The 17083-nt window shown below is 44.9% G+C and overlaps 1 long non-coding RNA gene across 1 annotated transcript in view; it reads left to right on the top strand.

The window, feature by feature from the left end:
- The first annotated feature begins 6205 nt into the window (after positions 1-6205).
- LOC144825157 (uncharacterized) overlaps positions 6206-17083 on the top strand; it is a 44142-nt gene continuing 33264 nt past the window's right edge. Inside the window, exon 1 of the long non-coding RNA XR_013609304.1 lies at positions 6206-6519. This is a non-coding gene — a long non-coding RNA (uncharacterized LOC144825157). The remainder of the gene's footprint in view (positions 6520-17083) is intronic.

The following is a 17083-nucleotide window of genomic DNA, read 5'->3' as shown; positions in this document are numbered from 1 at the left end:
AATCATCACTCAGCGCTACCCCAGCATCACTCAGCACCACCACATTATCACTCAGCACCACCACATTATCACTCAGCACCACCACAGCACCACTCTGCACCACCACCACAGCACCACTCAGCACCACCCCCACAGCACCACTCAGCACCACCACAACATCACTCAGCAGCACCACTCAGCACCACCACAGCATCACTCTGCACCACCACAGCATCACTCTGCACCACCACAGCACCACTCAGCACCACCACAGCATGACCACAGCACCACTCAGCACCACCACAGCACCACTCAGCACCACCACAGCACCACTCCGCACCACCACATTATCACTCACCACCACCACAGCACCACTCAGCACCACCACATCACTCAGCAGCACCACCACAGCACCACTCAGCACCAGTCAGCACCACCACAACATCACTCAGCACCACCACAGCATCACTCATCACCACAACAGCACCACTACAGCACCACCCAGCACCACCAAAGCACCACTCAGCACCACCACAGCACCACTCAGCACCACCACAGCACCACTCAGCACCACCACAGCACCACTCAGCACCACCACAGCATCACTCAACGCAACCACAGCATCACTCAGCGCAACCACAGCATCACTCAGCGCAACCACAGCATCACTTAGCAGAACCACAGCATCACTCAGCACCACCACAACATCACTCCGCCCCATCACAGCATCAATCTGTGCAACCATTCAACAACAACTGGTTCAAATATGTTCTCTCAATGTTTCAAACTTTATTACAAATGTCACAAAAAGATGTTAATATTTCACTTCTGTTCTTGGATTTTCGTCACAATAAAATACACTGATCATAATCTTCACAAAAGTTATTTAAAAAAGTTTAAGCTATTGCCATTATAAATTACAATAACTTTTATTTAAGTATTAATTATTAAAAAAATTAAAAGCAATTGTTATTTGTAATATCAATACATCTAAGTCACGTAAATACAACACATATTGCATTACAAATGCTATAGGTGTCACATTTGCGAAAGTTAAAAGTATTGGCATTGCAAATAACAAAGCTATTAATTTAGCTATTTTCAAAACCAACACATAAATTAAAAATAATTGTCATTTACAATACCAATAGCTCAAAGTTTCCTAATGCGCGACCTATTGCATTGCAAATGCTTGTTGTTACAGGGTCGTTTATGCAGCATAGCTGCAAAATCGGCCCTGCAACAAAATCGGCCCAAACCCGGCCCCGGCAAAGAGCTCAGACATTCCCCCGGGGGCCGGCCGAGCACTTTGCCGGGCCGGTTTTGGTTCCCAGTTCGGCCCTGGATGGTAGAGAAGGGGAGGCATATGGACAATGAAAGGGGTGGGGAAGCAAGAACAGCAATAGAATGTGAGTGGGAGGGGAGGAAGCAAGAATGGCAACTGAGGGAAAATGAGGGAAGAAACACACTGGCGAGAAAGAGGTACACAAAGTACGCAAAAGAGACATTTGGCAAACTTGTGCACTCTCGTAGAATGCTTAACTGAAAATAAACAATGTAGCACTTGACAAGGGAGCAGTGGAAGGACACAAGTAATAGGTCTATGCTACAGTGGAGGGACAAACACCAGAAAAGGAAGGAAAGCTCCTGGAAGCTGGTGAGTGAGAAGCAAGCAAATGAGAGTGCTAATCAAGTCAAACAGTGGTAGGCTATGGGTGGGCTGTAAGCCCATATTATATCTCAGAAAAGATCGCGTATACGCTGATTTAAGCTAGACCAATAAAGAAGTACAGGGCACTTGATAATGCCTCTGTCGCAGAACACTATTTTCAGGATATTGGGCACAGTTCATGCAAACACGACTAGTTCAAAATTCTAGGTTCAGAATTTTGTGTGGAAGAATTACATCTTCTTAATAGTTATCTACTCAAATTAAGATGATTTTGGTATTCTTTTCAGTATAAATCTCAATAGGTCACTCTTGTTACCTGAAAGCAATCAGATTAATAAGTATGTCTTACAAGTTCTGTGACAGTGTTCAATAAAGTTACTTAAATACATGTTTTTAGATTTAGCTAAGTAGGCCCATATAAACGTCATGCATGGTGACCATATGATGTGCTAGTTTGTTTTTTGCTAAACTATTACAGTGTAGGTCCTACAAATGCCCAGTCATGAATAGCGGTAGACTTGATAATGGCTAGGCACACTTTCAAAACCCAGGGACATATTTTCAAGCCCCTATCGCCAGAGGAACATCACTTTTAGTGACATTCCTCTGCGATATGGACTTGACCTTATTTACTAGGTAGCTGTAAGCCACTTAACGTGGCTTATCGCTACCTTATAAATAAGGCACCCTTTCATGTTATACTTAGCGTGAAAGGGGCAGGCAATGGGTGCTGGGGTGGCCGTTCCACAGCAACACCCATTGATTTTGACGCTGCCCCATATTTACAAGCGTGGCATAAATATGGGGCAGTTCCAAAATTAAGACCATGGAAAACCTGGTCATACCCTGCCGCAACGGGGAGAAATGTTTAATTTCTCCTTGTTTTCACTGTTTCCATGTCTGCTGCGTTGTGCACCACACATGGAAACAGCAAAATACCATCAAGTGTTTATGTGCAAGAAGGTGTCCCTTCCTGCACATAAACAATCATTCTAAAAAAATGATGTTTTGCAACTTCTATGTGTGCTGCATTAAGCAGCACACATAGAAGTTACAAAACACCAATTCAGATTGTTTATGTGCAGGAAGGGACAGCTTCCTGCCCATAAACAATCTTCCCCTGCAACACAAGCACCCTTGCACTGTGGTGCAAGGGTGTCTGTGTTGGCGCTAGGTGACTAAATCAGTGCCAATGCAGGCGGAAATGCAGGGCTGCACCATATCCTTGTAAATACGGTGCAGCCTTGCGTTTCAAAAGTGGTGGAGCGCGGCGTTAAGCCAAGGAGGCTAACGCCATGCTCTGTCACTTCTTTTGTAAATATGCCTCTGCGTTTTTCACAGAGATATGCCACAAGAGACATTAAGTACACTCTTTTTAAAAAAAAATAACTAGTCAGTAAGATCTCTGATTTAAACAGTACACAGACAAACAGTGTGCTTTATAAAATCCACACTTATTCAGAGACCTGCCCTGACTTGCAAAGAGCTCAGCTCATAACGCTACCAGTATGCATTCATTCTCAGTGGTGCTCTTTAACCCCTTCACTGCTTTTATGGTGTATGAATAAATAAATAGAAACTCTGGCAGTGAGAGGTTTAAAATACACAGATTTATTCAAAGCACTGCTTTTGATAGTCCTAAAAAACAGCTGTAATGTTGGGTAAACTCAAAGTCACTGAGAGCTGTGCTCTTGGGGAGATTCACTTTTATAATACAGACACACTCAAAACTATGGGGCTTATTTACAAGGCCCTTGTGCCTGTGGTGCTTCACTTCTAATATGGGAAAAAGTGTTGTACGGGCAACACAAGGGACTTGTAAATAAGCCCCTGTTTTCATAGATCAAATTGAAGGACTTATAGTAGCGGTGCGCCCATTAGGGTGCTGGGGCGTTGACCCACAAGCCGCACCTGCAGCTCCCTCGGTGGCTCTGTCTGAACTGACAATGTATGTCAGTCAGCATGTCGCCGGACCATCCACCCCCTTCAGAGTTTGAAGGGGTGGGCGGTCCGGCGTCATGCTGAATGACATGCATTGTAAGATGGGGAGTGGCGCAGAGCGCACAGCAGGCAGCCGCACAAGTGTACTTGTTAAGTTTAGGTCGGAGAATTTTTCTAACCAGCCCAGTCATGCGCACTAGTGTTTGCTCTGGCTGGCAGCTGCACATTAGAAGAGCGAGGGTTGATCACCGCTGCAACCCTCGGTATCCTAATGGACGAATGGGCAGCAAGTATCCCTGCTAAGCCAATCCTTGCGCTGCTGGGGCAGCGTCAGTATTAGCTGGGAGGGGTTGCCGCCATTGACGCTACTGTTCCTGTTTAATAGAATTGGAAGGCGCCAACGTGGGACCCCGGCCCAGGAGCAGAGGCGACGCAGATCCGGTCCGGTGATTTTTCTTTTCATGTAATTTGAAACTCCCTCCCCCCCGTCCCCCGACCCCACGCAACCCCGCGTGGAAAGAAAGTCAGGAAAAGAGGGAGAGGCAGAAAAAGACAAGCAAAAGAGCCATATAGATAAGGAATGACAGAAATATAGGTAAAGAGATAGAAAAGGAAGCCGGAAAAACAGACGTGAAAACAGACGGGGAGAAAGAAACGCATTTAAAGGTAGAAGCAGATGGAGAGAGAAAGGGAGAGAGGAGGCACGGAAAAACAGAGAAAGATAAAGAGGCAGAATAAGAAGGGGAATGAAGGATGAAGACGGGGAGGAAAAACAACAAGAGAAAGACAAGGAAAGATGGAGATAGGCGACAGCTGGAGGGCGTTAGGACGAGATAAAAACAGAAAAAGTCAGTATAGCTGCCTCTATCTCTTTGCACCTATATCTATCTGCCTGTTGCTCCGTCTGTCACTGCTTCTGTATTTCTCTTCTTTGTATGCCTGTCTCGCATGGCTACTATGTCCCTTTCTCTCGCTGTCCCCTTGTCTTCATTCTCAGTATAAGCACCAAGGGGCATATCAACAAGCGCATGTTAGCACCCGTTTTCCCGACGCCTAGCTTTGCATCTCTAATGAGATGTAAAGTGGGCATCACTGGGCAGTACTGCTTGTAAATTATCGCTGATGTGCACATCGCGATATTTACAAGGAGGCCCGTGCATTTTAGCAGATGTTAGTTTTTGGCGAAAACCGTTGTTTTTGCTAAAAACTAATGTCTGCTAAAATGCTAACTTACCTATACTTTACATTGGGGGTGGATTATGCTGATACGACCATAGGGTTGTATCAGAAAGATTATCACTGTTTTCCATGGAACATCGCTGGGAAACCAGCAATGTTTCATGGAAAACACCACTATCGCTGGAATATTTATCGCCATTGAGCTATGCGTTGTTAATACAGCGCTAGCATTGCGATAATTTCGACCGATAAAAAATTTCATGCTAAGCGCGGCCGGCGATAATTATCGCTGTCGCTTGATAATTTGCCCCAAAGTTTGGCTCACAATCTTTTGCTGGGACTGGTGTTTTCTAGGCTCAGCCTGCCTGACCTGTATCTGCTGGGCTGAAGTGCGTTCAGGCCCAGGGCACAATCTGATCGCGCATCTACGGGGACAGCAGTCTTGACGTTTATCATATCTTCATCTTCAGTTGTCAGTGGGTTTTAGGCCTTTTGAGTGTTATACAATTTTTAAAAAAACCTGAACACTTAAGTAATTTAAATACATAATAGCTGACTTTTTGGGGAAAGTCCAGGGGTGGGAGGGATTATGCTTACGCTGATGTGACCGTCTCCTTTTGGACACTACTGCATTGCACCATCTGTGTGGTTTTAATCTTTTAAATGTAATTATTCAAATGAAGCCTACCACATGTATTATAACCAGAATGCGGTGGTGATGTCCACAGTTTTAAATTTAAATGCCACTCCGGTGGCACATTGCTTCAAAGTACTTATATCAAAAGTTGAAGTAAGTTCTTTGTACGTTTTTGAAACTTAATCATTTACAACTAGCCGAAATGTTTCATTTTAGAAACTGTGGTTTTGCTCAAGGAGTATCTGCTTCTCCTTAGAGGAGCTTTGTTTTTGTCAGAGTTTATTGTACATTGAACGTTGGTGCAGTTGGTTTTTAGGTCGAGGACTCCGTCGCACTGCGTAAGCAGTGGGCGGAGCTCCGAAGACTTAATGTTTCTTAGAGGGGGCTTGGAACCCGCCCCTCTTCTCCATTGGCTGGCTTCCTAAACGGAGGCCAGCCATTGGAGGAGAGGGGCGTCACTCGGTTCAAGCCCAGTCTTTTTCGGATTCGGGGCGTTTTTTTAAGCTTCTTTCTATTTACTTTCTCTCCTCTTCCCATTGGCTGGAATTTTACCTTCCAGCCAATGGGAAGAGGAGAGAACGAAAACCACGCCCCCGAATCGGAAAAAGACAGTGCTTTCTCCGAGGCATTTCTGCATTGCCTCGGAGAAACATGGTGGTGTTCAGGGATACCTCCCTCTCGCCGAGGTCCCAGTCTATTCCTCATGTAATGTACCTTTTGCTACCTCTTGTATTTTGTTTGCTCACAATGGTCACTTTTGCCTCATGTAAGTTAACGTTTGCTTTTGTATCATTTTCCCCCAAATCCGACAAAAATATCGGCATAGCCCGTAAAGAACAACGGTTCGGGTGCCCACTGTGCTGCGGAGTCACCCGGTCGAACAAGGGATATGTTTCGGTATCTCTGCCCCGAGATAGACGGCAATGACTTTGGACTGTCACTACGCGACTACCGCTGCTGCTGCGGGGCCTGCGACCACAGGGATGCCGTGGAGTCGCTGCAGGTGGCTCCCGGGTTGATGGCGGCTGCCGTGGTCGTGGGAGTGGTGCTCGGAGTCGTCGCGTGGGCCCTGCTCTGCTTCTTCGTGTTCCTGCCCTGCTTGAAAAAGAAGGTAGTGTGCTCCCCAGCCGGGACTTACTTTACAGCTTAATAATATCCGCATTCTTACCCCTCTCAGAATCGCTTACATTTGACAGATTGTATTCCAGTGAAAACCACATTGTAGATGGTGTCATTAATGTTTATGCGCTCTTGTATCTTATTTTATTCCTCTCTCTTTGTTAGTAGGAGCCACTCTTCTAGATTTCTTTATTAAAGTGCATATTTATAGATTTGCTAATCTGTGCACATAATTGTAGTTGATTTTAATTTAGCAATACAAAGATTGAAAAAACATTCAGGGGAAACAAATCAAACTTTGTCAACAGATGACAATTCGGGAGTGCAGGACAGTGCTCCTTGAATTGCAGCATTTCATAGACTTTGAAACAACTGAGTAGGAATAACAGTAAAATAGCTCCCACCTTGAACCATATCTTAAATAGCACCAAGGGACACAGCCCATACTCCCTAGAACAGTTTCCTATACCCTTTCGGCGTCCTTCCTTTCACGTATCCATCCACACATCCATCTATCGATTCTCACGTTCACCCTTTATTCATCCACATTTGCATGCTTCCTTAATTGTCCATCCACTTGTCGGTATATGCATGCATCCATTTATCTTTTTAGCCATTGATCCAGTCACTAGCCCATCACCTATCCTTCCACCAATCCTCAATTCACTCTGCTACTCATCGTTCCATTGCTCCATCCATCACACCAATTGGTTCATTCTAAAGTCCATCCATCCTTCCACCCTTCACCATTTCTTCCTTCTTTGTTTCGAAGTTTCCTTCCTTCTTTCACTCTTCCTTTCCCCTTCCATTCTTGTCTTTCTTTCTGCCCATCTTACTTTTTCCTCCTGTGTAGATAGCTTTTTTTGTAGGTGGCTCTATGTGTGGGTGGCTCTGTGTAGGTGGTTCTGTGTGTGTGGGTGGCTCTATGTGAATGACTCTGTGTGGGTGGCTCTGTATGTGTGTGTGTGTGGCTCTGTGTGGGTGTAAATGCAATAGGTCATGCATATGCGAGCGATTAAGCTATTGGCATTGTAAATGACAATGCCATTTATTTAACGATTGAGCTATTGGCAATGTAAATGACAATGCTATTTATTTATGATTTTAAAAAAAAAATGTCATAAGCAATGCCAATAGCTCTACCTTTAATAATGCTGAGACCATTGCATTGTAAATGCTTGTTATTTCATATTGGCTAGTTGCTTGAAGTTTTCCACCCACATGGACAAGGGAACTGGCGGCCTCCGTAAATACCTATTTAATCTACTGAATATTGTAAGGCCATCAAGGGTATTTTTATTAAATTTCCAATCCCAATTGAATTAAAAATACGTTGTGGAGGACAAGTAACTGTTTGCAAAACATTTTGTCAATTTGTAGTAACACGAAGTTCATTTTTGGATGCCTCTGCAATGGTCCAGGCTAGTTTTGCCCTTTTATTTTCTCTGCTGTGACACAGATTTTTCCGGATCTGATAACATGCTTCCTATTGCATTTCACGTTACCCTGTGCTAAGCATGTTTGCATAAGCTGTGGTTGATGTTTTCGATTTGTTGGCATTACACCTTTAATCAATAAGGAATGTGATAGTAAAACGGTCTTGAAGCTAAAATGAGCTTTTAACCATCCTAAGTATGACATAGGATCATACTATGCATTATCTAATGGGATGTCTGCATTTGGGCGACTATTGGAATCAATAAATGTGTCCTTTATGTTTTGTGTAGAATGTTAATTAAGGAGCATCTGATTCACAATTGCTTCATTAACCTTCCTGCTATCTCAAATTTGCTTGAAAATGCACCATTTGCCCACTCTTTTTTCAAAATTTTCTCAGGAGAAGAACCCCCCCGAATCCCCTGTAGGAGGTTCAGGCTCGCCCGCAACATTGAAGTACGGCTATTGTTTTACGCTTACCACTTTCGAATGTCACCAGCCGCCACTGGGGACTTATTTCAACCCCCCCGCGTTGCTGGTGTGTTGTCTTTAACATGGGAAAAAGTGATGTACTGGCGGTGCAAGGGGCTTGTAAATAAGCCCCTGAGTTTCCAAAACATTTTTGATGATACACAGTCACTCAGAGATCTGCTGCTAATAGCACTCAAATTCACTAAGAGCAGGGCTTGCGGTTGCAGCTTGGTTTGCCCTGTTGGTAGAGACCATTGCCAGAGGAGCAACATTTTGTGGCCTGTTGCATCTCACGCAAAAATAGATACCTAAAAAGTGTCTGCCACAAAAAGGCTTCACAGTCAATGGTCGTTAATAGTCAACAGACAAGCACACTGCCTTGGGAAAGAATTGAGCCTAGCATCTCATTTACCATCCAAGGGAGCCACACAGCACCCACAGCCTTTCTCTGCAACTTACAAAATCAAATCTAATTGTCTCAAACTAAATACATCATCTAATTTTATGCTCTGCCTATAAATTAATTCGCTTGTGATAAATAGTGATTGGTGGCCACCTAATAGATTTCGAGTGGCTTACATTGTCTTAAAAATAATGTTTTTAAAAAATGTGTTTTAAACTTTCTCAACGGTGTTTCTCTGAAACGTGTGTTGCATGGTAAGCCTTATGATCTTGAAAACCAATGACCAATGTAAAGAGACTGTGTTGCATGGTAAGCCTTGTGATGTTGAAAACTATTGTCCAATGTAAAGAGACTCTTTCTCTTCTGTCCTATAGCTACATTTATATAGTCACTCATTCTGTTTGCTAGCCAGTCAGAATGAGAGATTTCTGGGTGGACAATGAAACAGCAACTGAGTGCCATTACATCGTATGCCAATTTAGTAGTTGTGTGTGCCTGCAGCACAGACATACAATTTCAAGGAGAGGAAAAGACCCACACCAGAGATTACATAACCAAAATCAGTAGAAATTCTAATTACTTTTTGTAAGAAATTGAGTTATTGTGAAGGGCGTGTGTTCTTCACAAGTAATAAGTCGGCAACTTTTAGTCTATGGGGAACGAAGAACCCCATTATAGCACTTGAGTCTCTCAGCTTTCAGGATAGTGAAGCAGATAAGTTTAATACCTATTCAGGAGAGGTGGTGAGGGCTAGTACTCTCAGGTCGCTGGTAGTTAACAATACTCAATAAATACTTATCAGGTCAGTATTTTTGCTTATAAAAAGGGAAAGTACTTTATTACACACATTCTACTAAATAATATGCAATAATTATAAATATACACAATCAGGTAGATGGAAGTACCTTTGATGACACCTTCAGAACAGTTCACAACCCCCAGCAAGCCCTGAGCCCATAATCACAACCTCCACCTATTCTAGGTACAATCTCACAATATATAGGGGTGTCATTATTAATAAGGCAGGCAGAGAGGGTATCACCACATTAGTAAACACAGGAAACACGTTATAATTCACCATTGCAAATAATGGGGATAGTAACAACATTCAATGTTATTTATTCTAATGTAAAACCTTGCATTATCAAACATCAACGGTGTCAATAAAGCATTGTAATGAATAACATGTCCCAGAGTCTTATTTCTACTTTTACTATGCTGCTACTGCAGCTTTAGAACCAGCCAACAGTTGTCCCCACGCTCCAGAGCCCATCTACAAAATCACGGGCTCCATTAGTGTTACAAAACGTGAAAAGTGTCCGTGAGGATCGGTAAGCTTGTAAAAACTTTAGTGGCACAATTATAGGTGATTGCTTCACTCTGGCAGGGCTCAAAACCTCAACAACATGTTGGTTATGACCCTGCCATTCTGGTGCAGGGGAATATGCAAATTTGCAGCGCCTCGTGTGGGTTTTTGCAGTGCTCCTTCGCCCACAGGCCTGAATACGAGATGAGCCGTTTTGCCTCCTTTCAAAAAATTCATTTTGGGTATTTTTTCGAAATGCAGCTTCATGCCTCACTTTTCAATTCTTTTATAAGGGTTGCTCACCCTTGTTCCTGCAATGGTCTACCAAGTTCATGCACAATGCTGGGGCCACATGTGGAGCCCACTCCTATGCAGCCCTTCTGGCTCCCGTAGCCAGAACAGGAGTCGTGTGCCAGTGTGGAGGCAACAGAGCTGCTCTGTGCCAACGTTTTCTTTTCTCCCCACCCGTGTCCAAGTGGGATAGGAGATGTTGGCGGTTTGCTCCCTGCTTCCCTAAACATAGGCATGGAGAGCGGTATCCACCAGGATAGTGTTTCTCTGCGTCATGCATGGGGGGATGGTGTCCCCGTGGTCAAGGTTAGCTCAGGGTGGGCTGCCCCACTCATGCTTTCTCTCCATAAAACATTATGAACTGGAAGTTGTGCTGACCCTCGCAGGATTGGACCACAAAGGGGGGGGTAGTTGATGATGTTACAGCAGAGTGCTATTTGCTCAATTTCCCACTCGATCCCCCTACGGGACCAAGCTTCAGAAGTCATTTTCTACAGCCATGTAGGGCCAGTATTCATGATATTAGTGTGGTTTTGCTCGTTGTGGCAAGCTTTATGCAACCTGGAGCATTTTCTTCAGGCCTCTTGGCCTCTAAACTTGATTTTCATTAAGGAGCTTGACTTTTAAGGCTGCCTTCACTAGACCTGTCCTCTGCCTGTGCTCCTGGTGCTCTCTCCTGATGGGGAGGGGGGAAACATCCTTTTCAACGCAACTTTTACCACGCAGTGCCTTTACGTCGCAACTATTACAACGCATGTCATTACAACGTATTGCGCTGGGGGGCGCTCTAGGATAGGGAATAGTTTTAATTTACTATCCAACACCTTCCCTACTACCCACGGGGACTGGAGTTGGAATAGTAAATTAAACTATTCACTATCCAGCACCCCTTAACGCTATGGGTTGTAACAGCATGCGTTGTAAAAACTGCGATGTAAAGGCATGCGTGGTAAAAGCATGCGTTGTAATGTCATACATCCGGGGAGGGGCTGTCTTCATCAGCCCCTCTACCACCAACACAGGGAACACCATCTTTGCTGCAGGTCCCAAAGTCTCCTAGCTACTTGCAAGGAACCTCTGTGTCAGAGAAGTCAAGGGGAGTACAGTCATTCTAGGGGAACCGTCCAATGTCCCCCAGCAGGTCCATTCCCCCTAATGTTCCTCAGGGGGCATAACAGGGCTGGCACCACTGGCCCTGGAGAGAACCATTCTAGTCCTGGGTGCCAGCGGAAGTTTAAGAGTCCCAAAGGCCTTACTCACAGAGGTTTAGCAGTCTTCTTACTTCCAACTGGGCATTATTTCAGCATTGCATCCCCAAGTTCAGGTTATTCCTATGTATCTCTCACATGTTGAAGGGTGTTTAAGTGGGGGTGGAAAAGTTCTAGGAGCTAGTCTCCCCCGCACAATACTAGGATGCCACATCATCATTTGTTCAATGTCCCAACCTTTATGCACTGAATTCTTGGACAATTCAAAATGGTGACCTAAAGTGGTTTATGCAAAGATCTTCCATAGAGCCTAAGCCCTGACCGAAAATGGCACTTCCTGAAATTTCCTGCCAAAATGTCAAAGGGCTGTCCCTCCGGAGGACTGACATTCCTCCTTTGTTTCTGTGGAGTGGGGCTTGCCCACGCCTGGTGCAGTCTGAGGAGTTAATTAACACATGCAGAATTCCACCCCACCCCTTGCTTTCCCAAGACCAGGGTCAAGGTCTGTTAATGGCACTATTTTGTGGGGAGGCCTTCTATCCTCTTGCTGGCTAACAGAATAATTAATTTGGCCAGTAGTGTTTAACCCAACCCCAGTAGTAGGGATACATTTCTGGAATCTGATTATGGCTGAGTCAGGAAAAATGAACATTCTCAGATAGCCATTAGGAGAACCGATATCACAAAAGTGACAGTGGCTCTGCCCATGTTGTACATGTTTACCCTAAAATTGTTACTTGACTGCTATCACTAGGACTAAGTATGGAGAAACTGTGCAGATGCATAGGTTTCACCCATATGGTATAATGCATTGGGCACACACACTTTCCAATAAGTACCACAGACTTACACTATGAATGCCCACTTACATTATAAGGCTAACACCAGGTCAGTACCAATCCCTGAAGGGTTGCTACTGTAATAGGCTCTCTGTGCACAGATACCGGGATGAGCCAGACGGTAGTCTCACTTGCTCAGCCCTAATATGTGTGCACATGCGTGTGCTCACATGTTCTTGTGGCACCAGCCCAGAACTCTTAACCTTGCTGCACAGCAGTGGCCTTATCTTAAAAGGCAGACACTGGTGGTAACACTCTCAGTCCATTTTCACTGGTTTTACCATGAGTGAGACTCAAGAGATGAGACTCAATCACAGTAAAAGTTCAAAAATGCAAAACCAAACAGCTAAAAATCCAGGGAGATTAAATACTTGGAACCCTTTCCCTATATTCTACTGTAGCAGCTCCTTAAAGAATGATAGACAACGAGCATTATTCACAAAGGTTTCATGAATCACAGCTTAATACTGGCCATTATCTTGCAGAAATGTCAATTTTTTGGGGGCGCTAGGTGGTGCACTTGCGAATGGCCGCATGTGAGTGTGTGATGCATTCCTATAGGTTCTGTATCGATCCCCCTGTATCTGACCCTGTTCTGGTTAACAAACTAACTAGCAGCCATCCCATGATGCAGAAACCGTTATCTGATTAAGCCACACCACGGCACAGGAACGCGTTATCTGATTAGGTCATAACGCTTGCCATCTAATTAGGCAAGCAATATTCCTCCAGCCCCTGATAAGGCATACGGAGTTCTCAAAACAAATCAAACCTATGACAACCTGGGAAAATCCCTGCGGCCATTGTTTTGATTTCAACCGAGAACTTCAGTAAAAGAATGTGCTAACGACCAGTTCGTATGACATCCTTATTGACGTATCTATGTCCATCCTTACGTCAATCTCGGCACCTTACAGGTATAAATATTACCGATATTGCCTTAAGCAAACACACGCGGTGGTGACGAGATCGGAGCAGCGAGACTTGCCGAAGAGGCCAGCACAGAGCGGACCCCGCTGGCACTGCCCCGCCTTCCTGACACGCTGAGAACGAGACGCTGCTTTCTCCTGCCGAGAAATCCAGCTCCGGCGCTTCCAAGCAGCCCTTGCAGGCAGCCTGGAATATCGAGACCAAAGACGAGAGATACCATTCCTCAACCATCCTAGATCTCAGGTACAGAACTGAATAACCCCTGGCAGAGAATTCTTGAGTCAGTCACTTGGCAAAACAAACTTAACTTAAACTGCTACTTTCTATTCCCGCCCACGTATTAGGCTTAGGTCAGGTACACCGGGATAGGCGTAGTTAGAAGCACCAGTTGAGTACGATTAGTCAAATGTATATATGTATGTATCTATTTTATCCATTTTTAAACCATCATATGGCTTAGAAACCATATAAATGTTTTTACAGTATTATTTCATACTTCTGCTTTTATTGTATGCACTTTACTTAACCATAAGTATTGCAATAATATCGATTCATTTCTCTTGTACGAGAAAAGAGACTGATCAATAAATAACATCTTTTATTGAACACGCCCGTCTCTTCCTTTTCTCTACAATCTGGTGAAACTAAGAATACACGTACTGACTGAGTAAAATAAGTTGTCTTTTGTTTTCACACGACTCTAGAGATACACTCTTGATTAGGGGAGAGCAAAGTTGTCATGTTCTATGGTTGTCAGAAACTAAATCCCTTCTTGTCTATCCAGGGAGGTTCAACTCCTCCTTGCCTATTCGAGAAAGTTTCTAGTGAACTCTGAGCTAGCTGGCAAACCCAAAACTTTAAGTCTAATATCGACAATAGAAGACCTAGTTAACGTCTGGTCTAGGCCTATACTATTGAAGGTATTATTCCAATGTGCAGAGCCTATCGGGATAATAGGAACTACACTACAAGTGAGGCTCTCGCCGTCCGGCGACCTTTATCCTGCAATTATCCTATTAAATGACCTCCTCTGCGGTATCGACAGCCACCAATTGATAGAGCTACCCCTCCAGTTGTTGCACGGTGAAATTCGTGCAGATCAACTGTATCCGGCGCCCGCAAGACGCTGCCAGAGATTGACCCAGGGTGACCGGTGGAGCTGTGTGCATTTGGACGCCGGCCTCGGAGGCTACGGCAGCCCGCGGCTGCACACGCCGCGTCTAGGCCGCGCGGGCTGACTATCTCCGGGAAGTGGCAGACTAATCCTTGACCCCTGCTGAGCAGAGATCACCGTCGGCGGGACCCTTTGCGGGGGACACGACGTCTGTGGCATCCGCATTGGAGAAGAGATTGAGGAAGAGCCCTGGGTAGTGGCGGTGAGTGTGGGGTCACAACGGCCCTAACTATAAGCAGAGGCTGGTGTGGAGCAATAGTGAGGCACAGGAAATTTCAGACCACCTAATCCCCCCCACCCCCCCACCCCCGATGGGCAAACATTGACGGCTGCTGTGGCCTGCGAACTGCTCATCGGGATATCTGCGCTGCCCTGAGCTGGTTAAATAATTGCAGCTGACGCTCCCAAGGGACAGGACGTCCTGTAGTGGTAAGTAACCAGGAAGACAAGCCAAAGGGCACCCTAGCATCGGAGGACACGTTTAGACGGCGATAGTCGCGGCGGCTGGGGATAACCGGGGTCTGCTTAGAGGGAACTGCCCCTGTGGGGTTGGTACTGCCGAGACATCGCTAGGCGGCAATGTTAGGCGGATGACGCAACAGTGACCCCGAGACATCTGCACCCATCTGTGAGGAGGTATTTTATGTCCCAGAACGCATAAGCTGCAAGCTGATACCGGAATTGTGTGGGGGCCTCTGTATTGTCCTGGGACGTGGAGGAAGCCACGGCGAGCGCCCATACGGACTGAGGCATAGCACTGGCTTGGGGGGACCCGTCAGAGTATTGGCAAGAGGGGTCCTAGTATATTGATATTGAAACTTCGCGGCTCAGTTTTGTTCTAAAAGCAACATTGTCCCCGCTGACGTGGTAGTCGAACCACGGGTCACAAGAAGAGTCCGGAAGTCCGCAATGCAGCGTGTTTTTGTTTTGTTTTGCAAGCCCAGAGACAACATGGGCAAACCGACACGAGGCAACCAAAACGTAACTTTGGCGCCGTTAAGAGAAATACCCGCACAGGGCAAGAAGGTCAGGAACGTGCTGTAGGCGGTGGATCCCAGGAAGAAACTGCTGGACAGTCTACTGAGGTACAAGATATCCTTCGTGAAGTCCGTCAAGGGTTTGCCACAATAGTGGATAAGGTCGACAGGATGTCGTCGCGGATGGATGCCATTGCTCACAAATTAGATGGACATGACGAAAGGCTCAAGGAAACAGAACGGCGCATCTCTGAAGCAGAAGACACGACTGCTAGACACACGTCGCAGCTCTCCCGCATGGATAACTTGCTGAGGGTTATTGCGACAAAGAACGAAGACGTGGAAGTGCGCAATAGACGCAATAACATTCGCATTTTAGGTATACCGGAAACGACCAACACTGGACGAATGGAAGACTATGTGGAGAAACTGCTTCTATCGGCGATTGTCTCGGAAGCCTTGTCTATCCAATTTATTGTGGAGCGTGCTCACAGATCGCTGAGCCCTAGGCCCAAGCCTGGCGACACTCCGAGGCCCATAATTGCAAGGCTCCTAAACTACAGAGACCGAGATGTGGCGTTGAGAGCTGCGCGAAGTAAACAAACCTTGTCGTATGATGGCAATTCCTTCTCTATTTATCCTGATTTCACGCCTATGGTCCAAGAAGAGAGACGTAAATTTATAGATGTCAAGAGTAAATTGCGGAAAGCCCAGATTGACTATGCACTCCTGTATCCAGCGCGGTTGAGGGTAACGCATCAAGGCAAGCAAAGGTTCTTCACGAAGCCAAAGCAGGTGGAGAACTTCCTCAAGCAACTTAAAAAAATGAGCAGAGGCGGAAGACCCCCGGCGGTCCCCAGTGGCAGGAGCGGATGAGGAGGCACAGTGATGGGTCCCTTGCACGTCGTGCAACTGGTAACGAACTGTTATATCCGAGATCTGTACTATGTTTGCTGGGGGGCGGCTCAATTAGAAGTTATGTGTGTTTCAGGTGAGGAATCTATGACATAATATCGACAGACAGAATATCTACATACAAAAATATCGACACAATAATATCGAAGTCAAAAATACCGGAGTTATATCTTCATAAAGGTAAGTACAAAAATATCGAAAATTTAATATCGTACTACAAAAATATCGAAATTAAAAATATCGTTTTTTTAAATGTATTAATAATAATGTAAAAATATTTTAAAAATACATATAATTTTACAAATATTAAATAAAAACATTAAAACATATTAAAAAAATTATAACTAATACATATACTTTTAAAATAAATTAAAAACTCTACATATAAATTAATATATATACGTACTCCACATATTGCAACAGTAGGAAAATTGCTGGATAGCGTAGGGGTAAAAATTACTATTCCCACTCCAGAGGGTGCAACAGTAGGGAAGGCGTTGGATAGCGTAGGGGTTTAAATGATTATTCCCACTCCAGAGGGTGCAACAGTAGGGAAAGCGTTGGATAGCGTAGGGGTAAAAATTACTATTCCCACTCCAGAGGGT

The sequence above is a fragment of the Lissotriton helveticus genome, chromosome 3_1, assembly GCF_964261635.1.
Source record: "Lissotriton helveticus chromosome 3_1, aLisHel1.1, whole genome shotgun sequence".
Classification (NCBI taxonomy): Eukaryota; Metazoa; Chordata; class Amphibia; order Caudata; family Salamandridae; genus Lissotriton; species Lissotriton helveticus.
This window is presented reverse-complemented; position numbering and strand designations above follow the sequence as displayed.